The following is a 21,779-nucleotide window of genomic DNA, read 5'->3' on the forward strand; positions in this document are numbered from 1 at the left end:
ATACAACAATGGGCGAATCCCAAACGAAAGTGGTCATCCCTATGCCCTACTTTGTTGTCCTTAAGCCATTTTGCCACAACTTTGGGGGTAGCATCACAAAGCCCTGACCTCAATCCAAGTGAAAATTTGTGGGCAGAATTGAAAAAGCATGTGCGAGCAAGGAGGCCTACAATCCTGACTCAGTTACACCAGTTCTGACTGGAGGAATTGGCCAAAATTCCAGCAACTTATTGTGAGACGCACGTGGAAGGCTACCCAAATATTTTGACCCAAGTTAAACAATTTAAAGGCAATGCTGCCAAATACTTACAAAGTGTATGTAAACTTTTGACCCACTGGGAATGTGATTAAAGAAATAAAAGCTGAAATATTTCTCTCTACCATTATTCTGACATTTCTCATTCTTAAAATAAAGTAGTGATTCTAACTGACCATTATACAGGGTAAGTTTTCTGCGATTTCATTTCATTCAGAAGAACATTAAGGCTCATCTGAATTTTGCCAAAACACACCTTGATGATCCTCAAACCTTTTGGGAGAATGTTCTGTGGACTGAAACTGTTTGGAAGTCAGGTGTCCTGTTACATCTTGCGTAAATCAAACACAGAATTCCACAAAAAGTACATCACACCTACGGTCAAGCATACTGGTGGTAGTGTGATGTGTGGGGATGCTTTCCTGCTTCAGGGCCGGGGCAACTTGCTATAATTGAGGGGAACTTGAATTCTGTGCCCTACCAGAAAATTCTAAAGGAGAGTGTCCGGTCATCAGTCAGTGAGTTGAAGATCAAGCTCAACTGGATTATGCAGCAAGACAATGATCCACACAAAACATGATACACAAAACATGAAAAGAAATCATGAAAGGGGCAAATACTTTTTCACATCACCGTTAGAATGGCTGATTACTTTCTACAGTGAGAAGGTTTCAGTATGAGTCTTAGATGACCGGCCAGCACAACATATGAAATTGCTGAGTGCTCCTCGGTTTGATTTCTCTGGTTTTGGGGACAAAAAGCTCAGATTTGTTTGTTCCTGCCCTACAGACTTACTTTGTGGACTGCCTTATTGAACAGACTCATCCTGAAATCTGCAAGAGAGACGACGCTGATGTAAGTGTACCAATGTAATTATAAAAACACTTCAATAGCTTGCATATAAATTCAGTTGTGACTGAAATGTAATGCCATGCTCATGGAGCTCATTTGGTTTCACTTTTGATCGGCACATCTGCTATGCAAGGTAATTGCGCATGTTAAAGGTATTGATCTTTTCTTGCAGTTACGGTACACAGACACCTTTACACTGAGCAAGAGGTAAGAAATGTCCTGAATTAATATCACAAGCAAACATGTGTCCTGTATATTTATCTTATATGCACAGATTGTTAGTCATGAGTTTGTGTGTGTGTTCTTTGTGTGTTTTTTAAGAGAGGAGTTGGCATCAAGAGCACTCCTGTTACCATGGTGCTGCCTGACTCACGGGACAAATCTTACCTATTCAATATCATGGACATACCAGGTACATTTTCTCTCTCCCTCTTCCCTATGCTCACAAATGAATTATGTTCACATATTTAAAATAGCTGACATAAATCTCTTTAAAATGTCAGTCATGAAAATACACTAATGCTTGATAATCTACACTGCAATGCTTGAGTGATGTAAGTGCTTTTCCTTAGGTCATGTTATTATCTCTGATGAGGTGACCTCTGCAGTCAGTCTGTCCGATGGCATCGTACTTTTTTTGATGCAGCTGAGGGGGTTAGTTCACATATCTACTTGGTTATCTCAATAGGGACATATCATAGACTTCAGAGTTTTTTTTTTTGTTTTTTCTACAATGCTAATTAATACTGTTAATAAAAATTAACTGTAATTTAATACTTATAATGTTATTTTCCTATATAACTGAGGACATCCACAGATCCTAAGGGAAGGCTAGGTTAAATTCATATTAATCTAGCTCTATATTATGTACACTACTGGTCAAAAGTTTTGAAACACTTGACTGAAAGTCAAAGTCTGAAGTCTTTTGATCTGAAGGTGTATGCTTAAATGTTTTAAATTAGTTTTGTAGACAAAAATATATTTGTACCACCATATTCATTTATTTAATTATAAAACTAAAATAAAAATTGAAATTGATGACTTGGACCAAATAATAAAAGCATCCAATAAGTGCCCAACATAGATGGAAATACCTTCAATACTGTTTAAAAAGCATCCCAGGGTGATACTTCAAGAAGTTGTGTGAGAAAATGTCACGAGTACATGTCTGCAAATTCTAGAACTTTGAAGAAGCTAAAATATAACACAGTTTTGATTTATGTTGGATTTTGTTTAGTTACAACATAATTCCAATAGTTCCATTTATGTATCTCCATAGTTTTGATGACTTTAGTGTGTGTGTGTGTGTGTGTGTGTGTGTGTGTGTGTGTGTGTGTGTGTGTGTGTGTGTGTGTGTGTGTGTGTGATGCTGAACACTGAGTGACTGATCGAACAAGCGGTGCAGGAGAGGTTGGCCATTACTATTTGTATTAATAAAGTGGACCGTCTGATTGTAGAGCTGAAGCTGCCCCCTACTGACGCCTTCAACAAACTGTGCCACATAGTGGACAAGGTCAACGGGTTGCTAAGGCACCACAAGATCCTCAAAAGAACACGTTTTAAAACCACTGACGGTGTTTGTGACTCGCATTTAGTATAAGAGGTAAGAAAAAATGTCCCAAATGGACTGATCCGACAGCTTATATTTGTATTTTAATTACTTGTCTTTAAGATGACAGAGTTCTCATTTTATAGGCTATATGTGGCTTTGTGGATATTATGTTTTGAATGTGAAGTGTTATATTAAGTGTATAAAGCGGAAGGTGTTTTTTGCTATCTTGCAGGTTGTTCAACCTAATTTCCTGGGTTTAATTAGCAGCTTTAGTCTGAGTTTCCAGAGTCTGATTATATCTTTCTCTCTCTGTTTTTCTCATACTGCACAGATGAATCTTTGATTGTGTCTCCTCTGCTGGGAAATGTGTGTTTTGCCTCCTCGCAGCACAGCATCTGCTGTACTCTTGGCTCCTTTGCTAAAATCTATGCAGAAACCTATGGTAAGCTATAAATAAATGAACAAACATGTGTACAACAGTACTTTTCTCAAGGCTCTTGTTTGGAAACCTAATCTTTCTGTCTTTTGAATTCCAGGTGACATTCATTACATGGAGTTTGTTAAGAGACTGTGGGGAGACATGTACTTCAACCCCAAAACGTGAGCACCTCAGCAAACATTTTTAGGGATGGGCATTTTGAGTAATTGTGTAGAGTTCTTCAACATGTAAAACAAAAAAAACAACAAAAAAAAGAGTAATTGATTACTTTAAATTTTGAATGTAAGTTCAACGTTCAACTTTTGAATCTGTTTTTCTTATGAATAAATGAGCATTTTTATGCATATAGATTAAAAAACAAAAAAACAAAAAACGTTTGCACTCAAATATACTGTAGACATACATTTCAAGTCTTATGAAGTGATAAAATCACTTTAAATAATGGTAGAAATGTATTTTTGGGAGAACTAATGGCAAGATATGGTGAAAGAACCTGGTTTAATGTTCCCCATGGCAAGCAAAGGCAAAAAGGAAAATCAAATTGCAATATTCAAGTAGTTTTTAATAGTTGAATATTTAAATCTAAATAAGTACACGATCAATCAATTACACGTGCATATCCCTAATACATTTATTGTTATTTTTTATTATTCTGAAAATTTAGTGCAGTAGTTGAACTGTTCCCTTACTTTTGCATGTTTCCTTTTTTGTTCTTTGATTGTGATTGGTTGGGTTTTGTGTCCATCAGGAGGACATTAACAAAGAAAGCCCCCAACAGCAACTCTCAGCGCAGCTTTTTTGAGTTTGTCCTAGAGCCACTGTATAAGATTATCTCACAGGTGAGACACAAACTCTCATGTAGGGCTTGGCAATTTAGCTGCAAAAATTATGTCTCAATATTTTTAAGCTTTATGATGATATTCAATACTTATCTCGATAATTTTGTATTGGTCTAAAATGGCAGGAAAAGTTTATTTTTTTATTTATTAAACAAGTCTGAAAATGTTTAATGCATAATATAAAAGTAATGATGGAATGTTTTTCACTAAATAAACACAAGGAAGAATGATATTGAATCATTTTCATCAAGATGTACCAACACTGGATACAATTAATAAAAAGCAATATTTACTAGGGTGGGCGATAGGACGACATAATCGGATATCAATGATATCTGACAAATATCCCGATGCAGATTGCAACATTGATTGACAGACGATGATCGGCAAAATAAGGAAATTACAAAACAATGGAGCTTGGAAATTGCCAAATATATTAAATAGTAGCCCATGGAGTTAAATTAGCGCACTCAAAGTGCGGGTAGCCTATATCATGCACATGGCAGGTAATTTTGCTCGTCTTCCTGTCACTAGCTGCGTTTACATGGACACTTTTTGTTTTAATTGGAATTAAATAATTCCGATTGATGTTTCTGAATGTATTGTTTACATGAACGCTACATACAGTGATCAGATTGATATGAGCATTTATATGTAACAATCATCAGATCAGAACTGCTATTGTGATGTGTGTACACTGCACGATTATACAGCATTCCCTCGCTGTTTAATCAAAGATACTTGACTTTGAGCACACAAAATTATTTCAGACTTCTACAAATGAGGATAGGATGTTATGTGTGACTGCATGTAGTTTTAATAAATTAATAATAATCATAACAAAATATATTAAATAATTTTCTTTCAAATATACAGTGAGGAAAATAAGTATTTCAACACCCTGCTATTTTGCAAGTTCTCCCACTTAGAAATCATGGAGGGATCTGAAATTGTCATCGTAGGTTCATGTCCACTCTGAGAGACATAATCTAAAAACAAAAATCCAGAAATCACAATATATGATTTTTCAACTATTTATTTGTATGATACAGCTGCAAATAAGTATTTGAACACCTGAGAAAATCAATGTTAATATTTGGTACAGTAGCCTTTGTTTGCAATTACAGAGGTCAAACGTTTCCTGTAGTTTTTCACCAGGTTTGCACACACTGCAGGAGGGATTTTGGCCCACTCCTCCACACAGATCTTCTCTAGATCAGTCAGGTTTCTGGGCTGTCGCTGAGAAACACGGAGTTTGAGCTCCCTCCAAAGATTCTCTATTGGGTTTAGGTCTGGAGACTGGCTAGGCCACGCCAGAACCTTGATATGCTTCTTACAGAGCCACTCCTTGGTTATCCTGGCTGTGTGCTTCGGGTCATTGTCATGTTGGAAGACCCAGCCTCGACCCATCTTCAATGCTCTAACTGAGGGAAGGAGGTTGTTCCCCAAAATCTCGCAATACATGGCCCCGGTCATCCTCTCCTTAATACAGTGCAGTCGCCCTGTCCCATGTGCAGAAAAACACCCCCAAAGCATGATGCTACCGCCCCCATGCTTCACAGTAGGGATGGTGTTCTTGGGATGGTACTCATCATTCTTCTTCCTCCAAACACGGTTAGTGGAATTATGACCAAAAAGTTCTATTTTGGTCTCATCTGACCACATGAATTTCTCCCATGACTCCTCTGGATCATCCAAATGGTCATTGGCAAACTTAAGACGGGCCTTGACATGTGCTGGTTTCAGCAGGGGAACCTTCCGTGCCATGCATGACTTCAAACCATGACGTCTTGGTGTATTACCAACAGTAACCTTGGAAACGGTGGTCCCAGCTCTTTTCAGGTCATTGACCAGCTCCTCCCGTGTAGTTCTGGGCTGATTTCTCACCTTTCTTAGGATCATTGAGACCCCACGAGGTGAGATCTTGCATGGAGCCCCAGTCCGAGGGAGATTGACAGTCATGTTTAGCTTCTTCCATTTTCTAATGATTGCTCCAACAGTGGACCTTTTTTCACCAAGCTGCTTGGCAATTTCCCCGTAGCCCTTTCCAGCCTTGTGGAGGTGTACAATTTTGTCTCTAGTGTCTTTGGACAGCTCTTTGGTCTTGGCCATGTTAGTAGTTGGATTCTTACTGATTGTATAGGGACAGGTGTCTTTATGCAGCTAACGACCTCAAACAGGTGCATCTAATTTAGGATAATAAATGGAGTGGAGGTGGACATTTTAAAGGCAGACTAACAGGTCTTTGAGGGTCAGAATTCTAGCTGATAGACAGGTGTTCAAATACTTATTTGCAGCTGTATCATACAAATAAATAGTTAAAAAATCATACATTGTGATTTCTGGATTTTTTTTTTTAGATTATGTCTCTCACAGTGGACATGCACCTACGATGACAATTTCAGACCCCTCCATGATTTCCAAGTGGGAGAACTTGCAAAATAGCAGGGTGTTCAAATACTTATTTTCCTCACTGTACCGTCTACTCATTTTCCAACAAGAGTAAACACATCCAGCTTTGAAATATACCACCTTTGAATTTAGCCAAGAGGTCTGTTCTATTTACCTGTTTTATAAGGTATTATGTGACCTCGCTGCCATATACCGTACAGTATGTGACCAAAATTCCACATACCTTCTGTGTGCTGCGCTGTGAGATGCGCCAAAAGTCAGCAAAACATTTGTTTCTATTTATAAAGCTTAATAAAGTGATACTCCTTTTTACATACCAGAGACAAAATCACAAAGTCCACCAGTGATTAAGGGGAAGAGCCTTGATTAAACACTTACATTTATAACACCATGGCTGTGTAAGATGTGTGATGATTGTAACGATAAAAAGCACTATAACGTCACTATACAGTATATATTTAATTGTAGGCTATACAGTGTACAAGGGCTGAAATGATTAGTCAACGTTATCAACAACATCGACAATAAAAAATTGTTGAAAAACCGTTTGTAGATTAGTCGTTTGATCTCACTCAATGTAACATGAGATCACATTAAACTCTAATGATGGCGTGCGAGAACAGCACTGCAGCTCGTACCTGATTGAGGAGAGGAAGAATTACACAACTCACAGTCTAGATGTAATCTAAACTTTCCAAACTGCTTCAGGTGATGTAGATCGCAAAGTATGAGGGAATTATAATGCAAAAATATAAAATAAGTAAATATAGAAGCATGCTCGTAGTGGAATAAGTGGAGCTGCCGCTCCGCAGAAGCAAAACTTGCATGACAAGCATCTTTAAAGGAAACACCCCGGTATATATAATTGCTTTAAATAGCTTTATTAAAGTTAAAATAATATGGAAGCAGATCATGTAATTAACTACAAACTCTGAAACTGGTACATCTTTGTGCAGTCAGCTCTTCTTTTGAGCTGTCCCGATTGTCTGCAAATGTCCCGATATAAGGGGAAGAGATTGAAACTGCACCCAGCTGATGCAAACTCGGTCTCGGGGATGCTCTTCTCTCGAGCGCGCACTTGCTGCAGCTAGATTATAACATAATGGCTCGCGACTTGTTGAATCATTATAAACTCAGCAAAAAAAGAAATGTCCCTTTTTCAGAACACTGTATTTTAAAGATAATTTTGTTAAAATCCAAATAACTTTACAGATCTTTATTGTAAAGGGTTTAAGGAATGTTTTCCATGCTTGTTCAATGAACCATAAACAATTAATGAACATGCACATGTGGAACGGTCATTAAGACACCAACAGCTTACAGAAGGTAGGCAATTAAGGTGACAGTTATTACAGTCACAGACATTAAAGAGACCTTTCTACTGACTCTGAAAAACACCAAAAGATAGATTCCCAGGGTCCCTGCTCATCTGCGTGAACATGCCTTAGGCATGCCGCATGGAGGCATGAGGACTGCAGATGTGGCCAGGGCAATAATTACAATGTCCGTACCGTGAGACGCCTAAGACAGTGCTACAGGGAGGACAGATGATCCTCCTCACAGTGGCAGACCACGTGTAACAATACCTGCACAGGATCGGTATATCCGAATATAACACCTGTGGGACAGGTACAGGATGGCAACAACAACTGCCCGAGTTACACCAGGAACGCACAATCCCTCCATCAGTGCTCAGACTGTCCGCAATAGTCTGAGAGAGGCTGGACTGAGGGCTTGTAGGCCTGTTGTAAGGCAGGTCCTTACCAGACATCACTAGCAACAACATCTCCAGACAGGACTAGCAAAAAGTGCACTTCACTGACAGGTCACGGTTTTGTCTCACCAGGGGTGATGGTCGGACTCGCTTTTGTCGTCGAAGGAATGAGCGTTACACCGAAGCCTGAACTCTGGAGTGGGATTGATTTGGAGGTGGAGGTCCATCATGGTCTGGAGCGGTGTGTCACAACATAACCAACAAACTAATCATTCCACTTGTTGCTCTGGAAGTGGTGAAAATAAGTGATTGATGAACTGGGAAATGGCTCAAATGGCAACTTTTTACCTAAATACATCCTTAGTATGATGTAATAAAAAAGAAACACTTTGCCATATCAAAACATTAAAAAAATTTTAGCAAAAGTTTCTGGGCTGCATTTCCCAAAAACATTGCAAGCTTAAAAAGTCTCTTCGATCAACTTAAGCTTGCGATACTTTTGGGAAACGCAGCCCTGATCATAAGTGCAAAGTTACTACCACCACGCATTTAATTGGGAAAAAATAAACTTCATTTTTCAAAATTCATTTTTCTGAGAAGTGGTAAATCTGGAAATGTTAAGATAAAGCATTTAGTGTAAATGAAGTGGCACTAGCCTGTGTGTATTCTGCAAAAGCAGTGGGATGTCAGAAGGTGTTTAATGTTGCTGGTGAAATCTTTGTAGACATTCACAGCAGATTGATTTTTCCGGTCTCATGAGGCAAATCCCAAACTAAGTCCAAATCTTGTTACATGAATTGTGTTTTTTAAAAAGATTCTCACTCTCCATTTTTTTATTTAATCCATATTATCCATTAGGAGACACAATGCCAAATTAACACGCTGGGATTCAGACGTGTGTGTTTGAAGCATGGGCATTGAAAATTAACTCGACAAGACAATATGTATTCATTGCATGAAATCGCAGCCTTTTGCGGTTTAATAGCATATTACGATGCTGAGATGTTGATGAATTTTGCAGCCCCGAAGGATCATGAAATTTGATGAATCATGCGCTTTTAGGATACATAGTGGCTATATAAAAAGCACACTTCAGTCATCGTGATATACACGATATTGCTTCATTTTATATTGGCAGCAAAATCATTGCAATAATATCATGAAAATCACCCAAACCCTAATCCCATGTCAGATTTATACATCTTTTTTGCACATAGGCATTCAAACACATAAATGTCCAGATTGTGTTTAATTGTTGTGTATCCGTAGGTTGGGGGTCCATCTCTGCCACGTGTCTTAGATTAGCTCGGTGTTCATCTGACCAAAGAGGAGTTAAAGCTCAACATCAGGCCTCTGCTGCGCCTCATCTGTAACAGCTTCTTTGGGGAGTTTACAGGTGTGTGTTCACCAGAAACAATGTGATAATGTTTTGTAGTGTAATTGGAGTCTTTGTGGTGTCATGTGCTGCATTGCTATAAACCAGGCATGGTGTATGTACAGTGTAGTAATGTCTGCTGTTTCAACAGGCTTTGGTGGATATGTGTGTGCAACACATATCATCTCCTCAGGAGGGCTCCAAAGCCAAGATTGAGCACGGCTACACAGGAGGACTGGACTCAGACCTCGGAGAGACAATGGCTGAGTGTGACCCTGATGTAAGATTGTATTTTATAGAGCATGATATCAGTGTAGAAACATTACACTTAAAAAAATCATATTGTTAATCAGTATCTTTTACTTGTTTTCCAGTAAAAAAGTAAAATATCCAAACAAATTTAATCTAAAATTATCTGAGAATGCAAAATTATCTGATATATAAAAACTTGTTTTTTGAATGTATCTTGAATACAAGGATATGTTGTCTTGCCAAATAATAGCCAAATGTTTCTCACTCTTTCAGGGTCCATTGATGTGTCACACCACTAAGATGTACAGCACAGATGACGGTTTACAGTTCCACGCGTTCGGACGAGTTCTGAGCGGGACCCTGCAGGTGGGCCATCCTGTTAAGGTTCTGGGAGGGAACTACACCCTGGAGGATGAGGAGGACTCACAGATCTGCACTGTCAGATGCCTGTGGATCTCTGTTGCCAGGTCACCTTCACAAACACAGTCTGATTGGTCATTCAACTGTGATTTTTGTTTCCGTTACCCTGTTGAGTTTATAAATGCAGATGTGTTATGTTCATGGGGTTATTTGTTAATGTTAGATATCAGATTGAGTTGAATCGGGTTCCTGATGGCAACTGGGTGCTAATCGAGGCATGTGACCCGCCTATCGTTAAAACTGCCACAATCACAGAACCCTGTGGAAATGAAGAGGTGAGACAGAGAGAGCTATTGGTTAATAATGTGTTACTGTATTAACAGAAATTTTAAATAATATGCAGTTTGTGTGAGTAGGCTCAGATCTTTAGGCCATTGAAGTTTAACACTGCATCAGTGATAAAGATCGCTGTGGAGCCGGTCCCTCTGAACTGCCCAACATGATGGACAGTCTTAGAAAAGTCAACAAAAGTTATCCTTCACTTACAACAAAGGTAATGCACTCTAGCACAACACCGCTCTATCTACATGGAACAATATTCCTACTTCCGTCATATCTTAATCCTTAGGGCCAAATCAGTCCATCTGGACTTTTTAAATTTATTTACCCTTCTGTGCAGTTCCGGGTCATTTTGTACCAGTTTAAACTTAACTAGAGCTGCACAATAGGGAGGAAAAATGCAATATGCAGTAAGTTGTTGGAAAATGCGACATGTGAAATGATAACACTATGATGACATCATCGGAGTGCACAGAACACCAGAAACCCCACTGCCCAAATAAATGTTTCCACCACAGTTTTTCCAAATTTAATATAGACCGTATATAATATAGAGTTTTTATCATTAGCTATGTAGCAAATATTAAAATTAATCTTCAATTGTTTGAATTTTTCTGTAAAACGTATATGATTGTAAAGTTAATTTCACCATATTGTGGATTATCCTAAAATAATCTGTGTTGTAAATTATTACATTTTTACTCTGTAATTAATGTTCGTATTCATTTAAAAATTAGTTCATTCAATGTTGGACTTTTATTTGAAAATGTATGTCCAGAAGCGCTTGCCATATATTCTCCTTGTGCTTTGGTTTAACGTGCTTGTTATCAGTCTGTGCTGAATTTGAGAATGAGAGGAATGATTTCACAGGACAATCCATTAATTTAAACCCATCCTTTGATATACAGTGGGTACGGAAAGTATTCAGACCCCCTTAAATTTTTCACTCTTTGTTATATTGCAGCCATTTGCTAAAATCATTTAAGTTCATTTTTTTCCTCATTATTGTACACACAGCACCCCATATTGACAGAAAAACACAGAATTGTTGACATTTTTGCACATTTATTAAAAAAGAAAAACTGAAATATCACATGGTCCTAAGTATTCAGACCCTTTGCTGTGACACTCATATATTTAACTCAGGTGCTGTCCATTTCTTCTGATCATCCTAGAGATGGTTCTACACCTTCAATTGAGTCCAGCTGTGTTTGATTATACTGATTGGACTTGATTAGGAAAGCCACACACCTGTCTATATAAGACCTTACAGCTCACAGTGCATGTCAGAGCATATGAGAATCATGAGGTCAAAGGAACTGCCTGAAGAGCTCAGAGACAGAATTGTGGCAAGGCACAGATCTGGCCAAGGTTACAAAAAAATTTCTGCTGCCCTTAAGGTTCATAAGAGCACAGTGGCCTCCATAATCCTTAAATGGAAGACGTTTGGGACGACCAGAACCCTTTCTAGAGCTGGCCATCCGGCCAAACTGAGCTATCGGGGGAGAAGAGCCCAAAGATCACTGTGGCTGAGCTCCAGTCGGGGCTTTATGGCAGAGTGGCCCGACGGAAGCCTCTCCTCAGTACAAGACACATGAAAGCCCGCATGGAGTTTGCTAAAAAACACCTGAAGGACTCCAAGATGGTGATAAATAAGATTCTCTGATCTGATGAGTCCAAGATAGAACTTTTTGGCCTTAATTCTAAGCGGTATGTGTGGAGAAAACCAGGCACTGCTCATCACCTGTCCAATACAGTCTCAACAGTGAAGCATGGTGGTGGCAGCATCATGCTGTGGGGGTGTTTTTCAGCTGCAGGGACAGGACGACTGGTTGCAATCGAGGGAAAGATGAATGCGGCCAAGTACAGGGATATCCTGGACGAAAACCTTCTCCAGAGTGCTCCTGACAGAACTGGAGAGGATCTGCAAGGAGGAATGGCAGAGGATACCCAAATCCAGATGTGAAAAACTTGTTGCATCTTTCCCAAAAAGACTCATGGCTGTATTAGATCAAAAGGGTGCTTCTACTAAATACTGAACAAAGGGTCTGAATACTTAGGACCATGTGATTTTTCAGTTTTTCTTTTTTAATAAATGTGCAAAAATGTCAACAATTCTGTGTTTTTCTGTCAATATGGGGTGCTGTGTGTACAATAATGAGGAAAAAAATGTAACTTAAATGATTTTAGCAAATGGCTGCAATATAACAAAGAGTGAAAAATTTAAGGGGGTCTGAATACTTTCCGTACCCACTGTATACACACAGATCCACAGCAGCCAGTAAACAAGCCAAGTTTGAGTTTGTATATTGGCCTCTGGTCTCATTAACTGCACACATCGCAGATTGAAAGCACATTATATTGCTGGTTACAGCTACATCTTTACAAATCCATCATTTGAGACTGCGCCTGTGCACACTGCACGTCCACACACTAAGTGACAATCAAACGCCCATTCTATTCTCTGCTATCTGCGTCACCTTGAAGGTTACTGTATTGATGTCATTCCGTTATCGCAAGCCCTTGCATTTGCATACATTTGCGATATTTCGATAAATTCCATGTATCATGCTGCCATACTTTTAACACAGACTTTCGGCAACTTTAAAATTGTCATCATGATGTTCCAACCTTGTATGACTGACTTTCTTCCATGAAACACGAAAGGAGATGCCAGACAGTATGTCCAGTCTCCGACACAATTCACTTTCAAGTTTGACTATGTAGTTCAATAAAAGTTGACAGAATTGTCATTTTTGGGTGGATTATCCCTTTAATATAAACTTGATATTATCCACAGTTATGATTTCAATATGACAATATAAATTGCTTTCAATCTTACCATGTCTTTCACACATGCTTGTTCATGGACAGCAAATTTTGACTATTCAGAAATGATTTATCTGTGGGGTCAATTTAATCCAGTAACATCCATGTTGGGTCTTCAATCATTACTGCACAGTTGGGTTAAACTGTGTTTTATTTTGTGTGTGTTTAGGTAGAGGAATCAGGAGAACATATGATTCTTGGCACAGGTGAGCTGTACCTGGACTGTGTGATGCACGACCTGCGGAAAATGTACTCCGATATTGACATCTAGGTGCGTTCTTGCTCTCTCACACATGTTCTGCTTCACTTTGGTCTTATCTTGACTTGTCTTAATCTTTTCCAAATTTTTTGTTTAATGATAAATTCAGACTTTTATTGTAGGTAGAGACTGTTGTGGACAAGTTTTTTTTCGGAAACACCCAATAAAAAGTGAGGTAAATGTCATAACTCTAGTTTTGTGATGAATGTATTTCTTGAAATCTGACTTGTAAAAGTTTTGACAGCATAGCAAATTTTGCCATCAGCATTTGGACATTTTTGTCTGGTTTGTAATTGCATTTGTGTGTGTGTGATTGGCAGGAATAAGATCACTATGATTGCTGAGCCATTGGAGAAGGGTCTGGCTGAAAACATTGAGAATGAGGTGGTGCAAATCACACAGAACGGGTAGAAAGGCTGGTCTGAACATTGCTTTTACTATATAGAAACATAACCCTACATGTGAGAATTTATGAGAAGTGCTTTTTGGCTATCAAGCTTTAAATTCTATAGGCAAATCAACACTTGAATGGTCATATTTCCTTGGCCTCTTTTCCACCGCTATGTGTGTGTTTGTATTGCTCTGATGTGAAGCCATTAGAGGTTGATAAGACACAACTAACAAAGAACTTCACAAGATATTTCACTTACAATCTATCAACCAGCTTAATTATTTTTCTCTCTGTGTCTCCTTTGCTCTCGCTGTAGAAAAAAGTTGGGAGAGTTTTTCCAGACAAAGTATGACTGGGATTTGCTGGCAGCTCGTTTCATTTGAGCTTTTGGACCCGATACGACTGGGCCCAACATCTTGGTAGACAACACTTTGCCCTCTGAGGTAATAAACATGTCAGCTTCTTGATACTGCTGACAATATTTTTTTCTAATTATGTTCTGCAATTTAAATGTGATCATATTGCAAATGCATTAAAGGAATATTCCAGGTTAACTGTGATCTACACCAATTGCCCCATAGACTTCCATTGTTTACATTATAATCTCATCAGTGACTGTCAATGCATTTTTTGTTAGTTTGTTTGTTTTTACAAACTGTGGAAAAGTCCAAATGTTTATCTTTGTTAATAGACAGCATGCAACATAAGCTGTCCATAGAGCTCAATGTGAATTTAACCCAGAATATTCCATTTAAATTTAGAATTGAAATATCGCCTCTGACTATTGAAAAGATAGGAAAACCATAAAAGCTTGTGATTGTAGATATACAGCTGTTACATAGTAATTGTATTCCCTGTGTGGATTAAATGTATGTTCATGTCAGTACAAATTAAACAGTGTATAGTTGTATTGCCATGTGTTATGCCAGGAAATCAGAGGTGTGAAAAATATTGACTTGCATGTGACATGCTTCGTGTTTGTGAGAGGTCATGCACTTGTCAGTTGAACTTAACTTTTGGTGTGTGTGTGTGTGTGTGTGTGTGTGTGTGTGTGTGTGTGTGTGTGTGTGTGTGTGTGTAGGTAGAAAAAGATCTTTTCAGCTCAGTGAAGGGCAGTATTTTACAGGGCTTCCAGTGGGGTACACGAGAGGGTCCTTTATGTGATGAGTGTAAATTTAAAAAACTCCAAAAAACTTTTGTTTCTGCATTAGTATTCTACACATCTGAGATAGATTTGTAATGCACTGTGATAGTTAAGGTGGAACTGTCTATAAATGCACTATATGATTGTACGGTCAAGGAAAGATTTATATACACACAAATGCATATATATGTGGAGCAGAGGGGGGCGGGGACGGGGCCGGGCTGGAATGTCGCACACCCGGTCCCCAATCGGCCTGATGGGGCGCGCGAGGGATAAAGGCGGCCGGTGACGACAGTTCGAGAGAGAGAGTATTACGGGCATGTCCATCATGTGTGTGTTTATGTTTGTGCTTTTTGTTTTGCGTTTAATTAAACATTATTTATATTGACAAGCCGGTTCTTGCCTCCTCCTTGCCCATCTGAATCCCCTTACAATATATTAGTAAATACTGTAGAAAGTTTGAAGTGACAGTTCTTAGAGTCTCTACGAACAATAATGTTTCATTCGACGGTTTGAAAACCCTTAAAAGAATACATCACCCAAAACGGCAGAACACAAAGATTTTTTGAATATCTCAGCTCTATAGGTCTATACAATGCAAATGATAGATCGCCAATATTTTGAAGCTCCAAAAAGCATTTAAAGGCTGCATAAAGTTGATCTATAAGATTTCAGTTTAATGTATGTCTTTTAAATCGATCTTATCAGTTTTGGGTGAGAACAGACCAAAATGTAACTCAAGCTTGATTATACTTCCTATAGCCCCATGTAGCACTCTGCACATGCATCAAGCACTAGGAAGTGCAATTGAGCTTGAAATCATGATCGTGCCTAGAGTTACATTTTGGTCTATTCTCACCCTAAACTGAATAAATCACTTCAGAAGATATGGATTAAAAGACTGGAGTCATATGGATTACTTTTATGCTGCCATTATGTGCTTTTTGGAGTTTTAAGGTTTTGGTCATCATTCACTCGCATTGTTTGGACCTTCAGAGCTGAGATATTCTTCTAAAAATCTTCTCGATATTGGGGAGTATCAGAAAGTAAGTGTCGGTATTTGTAATTTTTTAAAAAAAATGATATCGGAACATCCCTATTGTTTGAAAACAGCTTTCCAAATATACACCCCCATCTGCTGTTTATATAACAAAAAGGTAGTCCCGCCCCAATTTATGCCATGGTTTGAGTCCGTGTTGCTGTGTCGGATTGGATGGGTCATTCAAAACAAACAGAGGGAGTTCTCTAGCACCACAGTTTTCGAGATTATCAGGGCTCCCACACATCCTGGAAATCCTGGAATTTTGCAATGCAGTTTTCCAGTCATGGAAAAGACATGAAAATTAAAAAAAAAAAACCTAAATGTCCTGGAAAATATTAATATAACTATTTGACTGTGTCACTAGCAAGGTTAACTGCTGGCGTGTGAAGACCATGATTTAGGCCGCATATAGGGTCTATACTTTTATATTTGAACTTGTCAATAAATGAAAGGACACTACACCATCGGTTTAGTTTACCATCTTTTTTTGCCGTTATACTTCATATATAATTTCAGTGAGTCAGTGCACAGGCTTAGTTATCTGGTTTAAAGAAAACAATATTAAAATCAGTTAAAAAGACTAAAGTGTTATTAAAACCTGATTAACACACTTTAATTTATATTGACTAAAATAACTATAGGAAAGGCTCTAAATCTGTTATATCATGATTTAAAATGTTTGGTACCTGCTATGGTTGTTTCATAATGTTCGGATGGACTGGTCCATCAGTAAAGAGTTTCAAACAGGAAATGGAACTGTTTTATAGGAATTTGTAAGGGTAGATGAACTGTGAATTTCTGGAGGGAACATTGGGGAAGTTGATCTTGAGTAAATGTTATTTAATCTGATTTTAATAATTTATATAATGTTGTTTCCAGGACATGTGTTTTCAGTGTTTGTGTAATATTGTGTTTGTTAATTCCCCCTTCTGTATGTGTATGGTGCTGGCCACAAAATTTTAATTAAATTTGTGTCTTGTCTTGTGAGTGTTATTTAAGTGTCTAGTCCTGTTTAGGTTTTGCTTTGTGAGAGAGTAAGAGGCTAGCGCAACAGTGTTATTTGACATAATTTTTGTTCTCTTCACAAGTTATATGATGTGAACTGAACTGCATTTTGCTGATATTTATTTATTTTATTTTTTTTGCCTTTTTCTCACCAGTGGTGATGTTTGAGATCACGTTTTTACTTGCCTAAGCAAGTTCTAATAAAAGACTGTCAATATACACCGTCACTTTGCCCCTTGTTTTGTGGCTACTGACTTTTTGTTGTTTTTTGCTGATGTTGCTTAAAGGGTTTGTTCACCCAAAAATGTAAATTATCCCATAATCTACCTGTTCGTCACTTCTCACCTGAGTTTGCGCTATGCCTACGTCATACGCCGGAACTCTACTCTATCGTGAATGCACAGACGGCCGTTACCGTAAGCCAGCGATTATAGTTTATAAAGTTATAAATATGGATGTTTTTCTTACAAAAACTCATCTCTTCCCTTCAGAAGGCCTTTATTAACCCCCTGGAGCCATATGTATTACTTTTTTGATGGATGGATGTGCTTTTTTGGGCTTCAAAATCTAAGGTACCCTATACTCCCATTATAAAGTTTGGAAGAGACAGGATATTTTTTAATATAACTCCGATTGTGTTTGGCTGAAAGAAGAACGTCATATACACCTAGGATGGCTTGAGGAAGAGTAAATTATGGGATCATTTTCATTTTTGGGTGAACTAACCCTTTAAGGCAGATCCATCACAACTGGTGGCAGCGGTGGGATGTCACTAGGGGGCAGTAGTGAGTGGTAGTTTTTTTTTTTCGCTTTGAGCTTTTTGACCTTTTTTCTGGCCTTACTGCAGTCTTTTTTTTTTTTTTCAATGATTGAGCCAAAGAAAGTTCAGACTAGGCAAACTAAGAAAGCCACAGGAGGAGAGGGGGGAGGGTGTTACTGAGATGGAATTGGGAAACCTTCCTCAGGATGCTTGTCTCCAGGTGCTCAGGAACATGTTCCGGATACATGACCGCACCACTCCTGTACCTAGTCCAGGGCTTGGCAGCATTAGCCATGATGACTCTGTGTCTCATCCTTCCAGACAAGAAACTCAAGTGTTCCAACAGATTCCTAGTAACACAACCAGTGGCATCGCTAGTTCCCCAGCAGTACGACTACCCTGGGCTAGGAAAGCTGGCAGTACAAAAGGAGCCTCCCCTGCAACAACTATCTGAGTTAGATGACTTAGATCAATAACTTACAGCATTTGAAAGAATAACTGTGGCATGTCGGTGGTCGACATCTGACTGGGCTGTTTGATTAGTGCCCCTACTGACTGGCAAAGCTTGGAGTTTCTACATATGGCCATCGCTGAATCACTCGACTACGAGAAGGGCAAAGTGGCCATTTTGATTAAATATGACGTCAACTCTGAAAGCTATCGCCTGCAGTTCGGCCTTCAGATGTAGGGAGGGATGAAACCCCAAAGATGTTATATGTAAGACTGATAGAATTGTATCACAAATGGGTTCAGCCCCACAATCAAACCAAGGAAAAAATTGGGGAAGTGATTGTTCTGGAACAATTTCTGCATATGCTAGCCCCTGATCTTCAGATATGGATCAAGAACGTGACCCGAAAACTGCTGCTGTGGCTTTGGCAAATGTTTTTATGTCAGCTTGATGAAAGAAGCCAGTATGAACTTAAAGCCAGTGGCGAGGGTCCAAAGAATCAAAGAGTCAAGCCAAGAGGTCTTCAACCTGGACCAAGACCACAAGTGAGGGGATGACTGTTGGTGATCAGGGTGGTCCTGTCAGTCATAGCCCTAACCAGAAGTTTAATACTAGGAAGGGTGTTGTGTGCTATCAGTGTGGACAGGAAGGGCATACTAACCAAAGTGTCCCAACAATCCCTCCACAAATGCTAATTTGTGTTGTGTGCCATGACTGGTTCATACTGAGCAGAGAAAGGACGTTCCTTTACATTATACAACTGTAGTCTTTAATGGTCAGGAATTAAGAGCCTTAGTTGATACAGGCAGTATTCAGTCAATGGTTCATACAGAGTTAGTTCCAGAAAGTCTCGGAAATCCTGTTATTAAGGTGCCCATCCGTTGCATTCATGGAGACGAGAAATGTTATCCTAAAGCTGATGTCCATGTGGAAGTGCAGAGGCAGGTTTATTTGCTGAAAGTTGGTCTGGTCGACGATCTTTCTTACTATGCTTTTAGGCCAAGACTTACCAGTGTTGTTTGATATGTTGCCTGGTAGTCATGAATGCTATGTGGCTGAAACGCAGCCTATGGCTAGGAAGAGAGAGGATGATACCCAGTATCTCAGTGCATTGCGTTTATTTGATTCAGATCTAGATTATCAACCAGACAAAGCCCGCAAAACTAAGAGGCAAAAGAGACTGGGTGCAGGGTTGTCAAACAAAACTTTAGTCATATCTATAAATCCTGATCCTAAACCTAAGTGACCTAGGACGGCATATAAATAATCCCATTCTAAATTGTCAATAGCTTTCATCAAATCGAGAGAGTACTGCACATGGAGAGGTTAATTGACCCACTGAATAAACAATATGATAGAGCCTGCGAAGATTGTCAGAGGCAGAGCGAGATTTAATAAAACCCTCTTGGTTGGGTGAACCACTTTAGTCATAAACCCCTCCAAATAATGAAAAGCACCTTGGCATGTAACTAAACATCCGTCCCAATCAGTGAAAGAGGCCGGTAACTAGAGCAAGAAGTCAGGTCTTTGTCTTTCTTTAAAAGGAGAGAAATAATAGCTATACCACCGTTCAAAAGATTGGGGTCTCTTGCCTGAAATGTTTCTCGTGAAATTAAAAACGTTTTGATCTGAAGGCATATGCTTAAATATTTGAAATTAGTTTTGTAGACAAAAATATAATTGTGCCACCATATTTATTTATTTCAATATAAAACTAAAATGTTATAAAAAAATATATATTTTAAATGGATGACTTGGACCGAATAATTAAGAAAAGCAGCCACTAAGTGCCCAGCAGATAGATGGGAATACTGTTTAAAAAACATCTCAGAAGATTCCTCAAGAAGTTGGTTGAGAAAATACCAAGAGTACATTTCTGCGAAATCTATGCAAAGTTTGGCCACGTTGAAGATGCTGAAATATAACATAGTTTGATTTCTTTGGGATTTTTTTGTCACAACATAATTCCTATATTTCCATTTGTATTATTACATAGTTGTGATGACTGCTATTATTCTAAAATGTGAGCAAAAAAATGAAATAAAGAATGAGTAAGTGATCCTAAACTTTTGAATGGTAGTGTATAATAGTCGACGAATGAAAAGATCCTTGAGCGACTGAGTGGTTTATCATGTCTATAATAAAAGGACATAACTCAGCCAAAAAGTTAAATAAAATTCCACAGGTATAGCATCCAAACCTGGAGATTTACCCTTGTTCATACCCTTGATACAGACTCTAATGCTCGCAGAGAAATCGGTTCGGCCAGCTGTTCAGATTCTAAATTTGACAACGGGTAAATCAAGAGTGGACAAAAAAGACGCAAAAGAATCGGGCTCACTGGCAAAGATAGAGCTATAAAGTTTGAAATAAAAAAAACAAAAAGCATTAACGTCCTTTGGATCCTTAAGAATGCCACCAGATCAGGATTTCACAGGAGATATATTGGCAAACTTTTTACTATTACATAATCTCAAAGCTAAAAGATGACTGGTTCTACTCCCATGAAAATAATAATTCTGTCAAGATCTTTGAATGAGAAACACTGCCCTATGTCTAAGTAATGTATTAAGCTCATTCTTAACAACAGCAATTCTGCTGATTGTGTCAGAGAAAGAGCATTGATTGGATTGCTCTAAAGTTAGAAGTTGTGATTCAAGCTCCACAATTTTTTTTGTGTCTGGCTTTTTGGAGGAAGGAGACATACGAAATGTAGTTCTTCCTTATAAAACCTTTAATCGTGTCTCAAAGTATATGCGGATCATCCACTGAGACCCGGTTAATGTCAAGACATTTGCAGAGTTTATTTCTAAACTGACTACATAGGTTTTCGAGGTTTAGAGATTAGAGACATTCTAATGAAATTGCCACTGTGGACGGATCAAGATAAAGAATAAATATCGGTGATGTGAGCAGCTGAAAATAGGGTAGAACAATCAAAAATATAATTGATTTGCGAATAGGATATATGTCTAGCAGAAAAAAATTTATTTGACCTTGCAGAAGGATTAAGCAAAAGCCACAAGTCTATCAACGAGGAATAGGTTATACACTGTCGAAGTTTATCCGAGCAAAGAGCCTGAGAGTGAGATTTGTTCGCTCCAGATCTGTCCAAACTGTTGGACATTACAGTATTCATGCACCCATCACAATTTCAAAATCTTAAAAATTCGAGAGGTAAACAGAGTAAGGTGGAAAAAAGTTGTATCTGTAATACAGGGAGCATAAACTGAAAGACAATCTTCCTATTCTCCACCACCAATTTATATGCATTATTCTACCATCCAGATCGCAGCCTTTATCTAAAATGGAAATATTTAATTTCCTCCGTACCAAAATCAAAATGCCTTTTAGTTTTATTACATGCAGCCGAATGAGATACCACCCCATAAAACTTAATATTGCATCTGTGCACATCCTCCTCCAAATGGGATTCCTAAACAAGAGCTATATCGCTCTTCCTTAGTAATAAGTCCAAAAATGCTGTCTGCTTGTGGAGGCCATTTAG

General features: G+C 38.5%; 1 pseudogene; it reads left to right on the forward strand.

The window, feature by feature from the left end:
- Nucleotides 1–540: 540 nt before the first annotated feature.
- The window catches only part of LOC127652350 (116 kDa U5 small nuclear ribonucleoprotein component-like), a 28,596-nt pseudogene continuing 7,357 nt past the window's right edge, over nucleotides 541–21,779 (forward strand).

Source organism: Xyrauchen texanus, chromosome 12 (genome assembly GCF_025860055.1).
Source record: "Xyrauchen texanus isolate HMW12.3.18 chromosome 12, RBS_HiC_50CHRs, whole genome shotgun sequence".
In the NCBI taxonomy this organism is placed as follows: Eukaryota; Metazoa; Chordata; class Actinopteri; order Cypriniformes; family Catostomidae; genus Xyrauchen; species Xyrauchen texanus.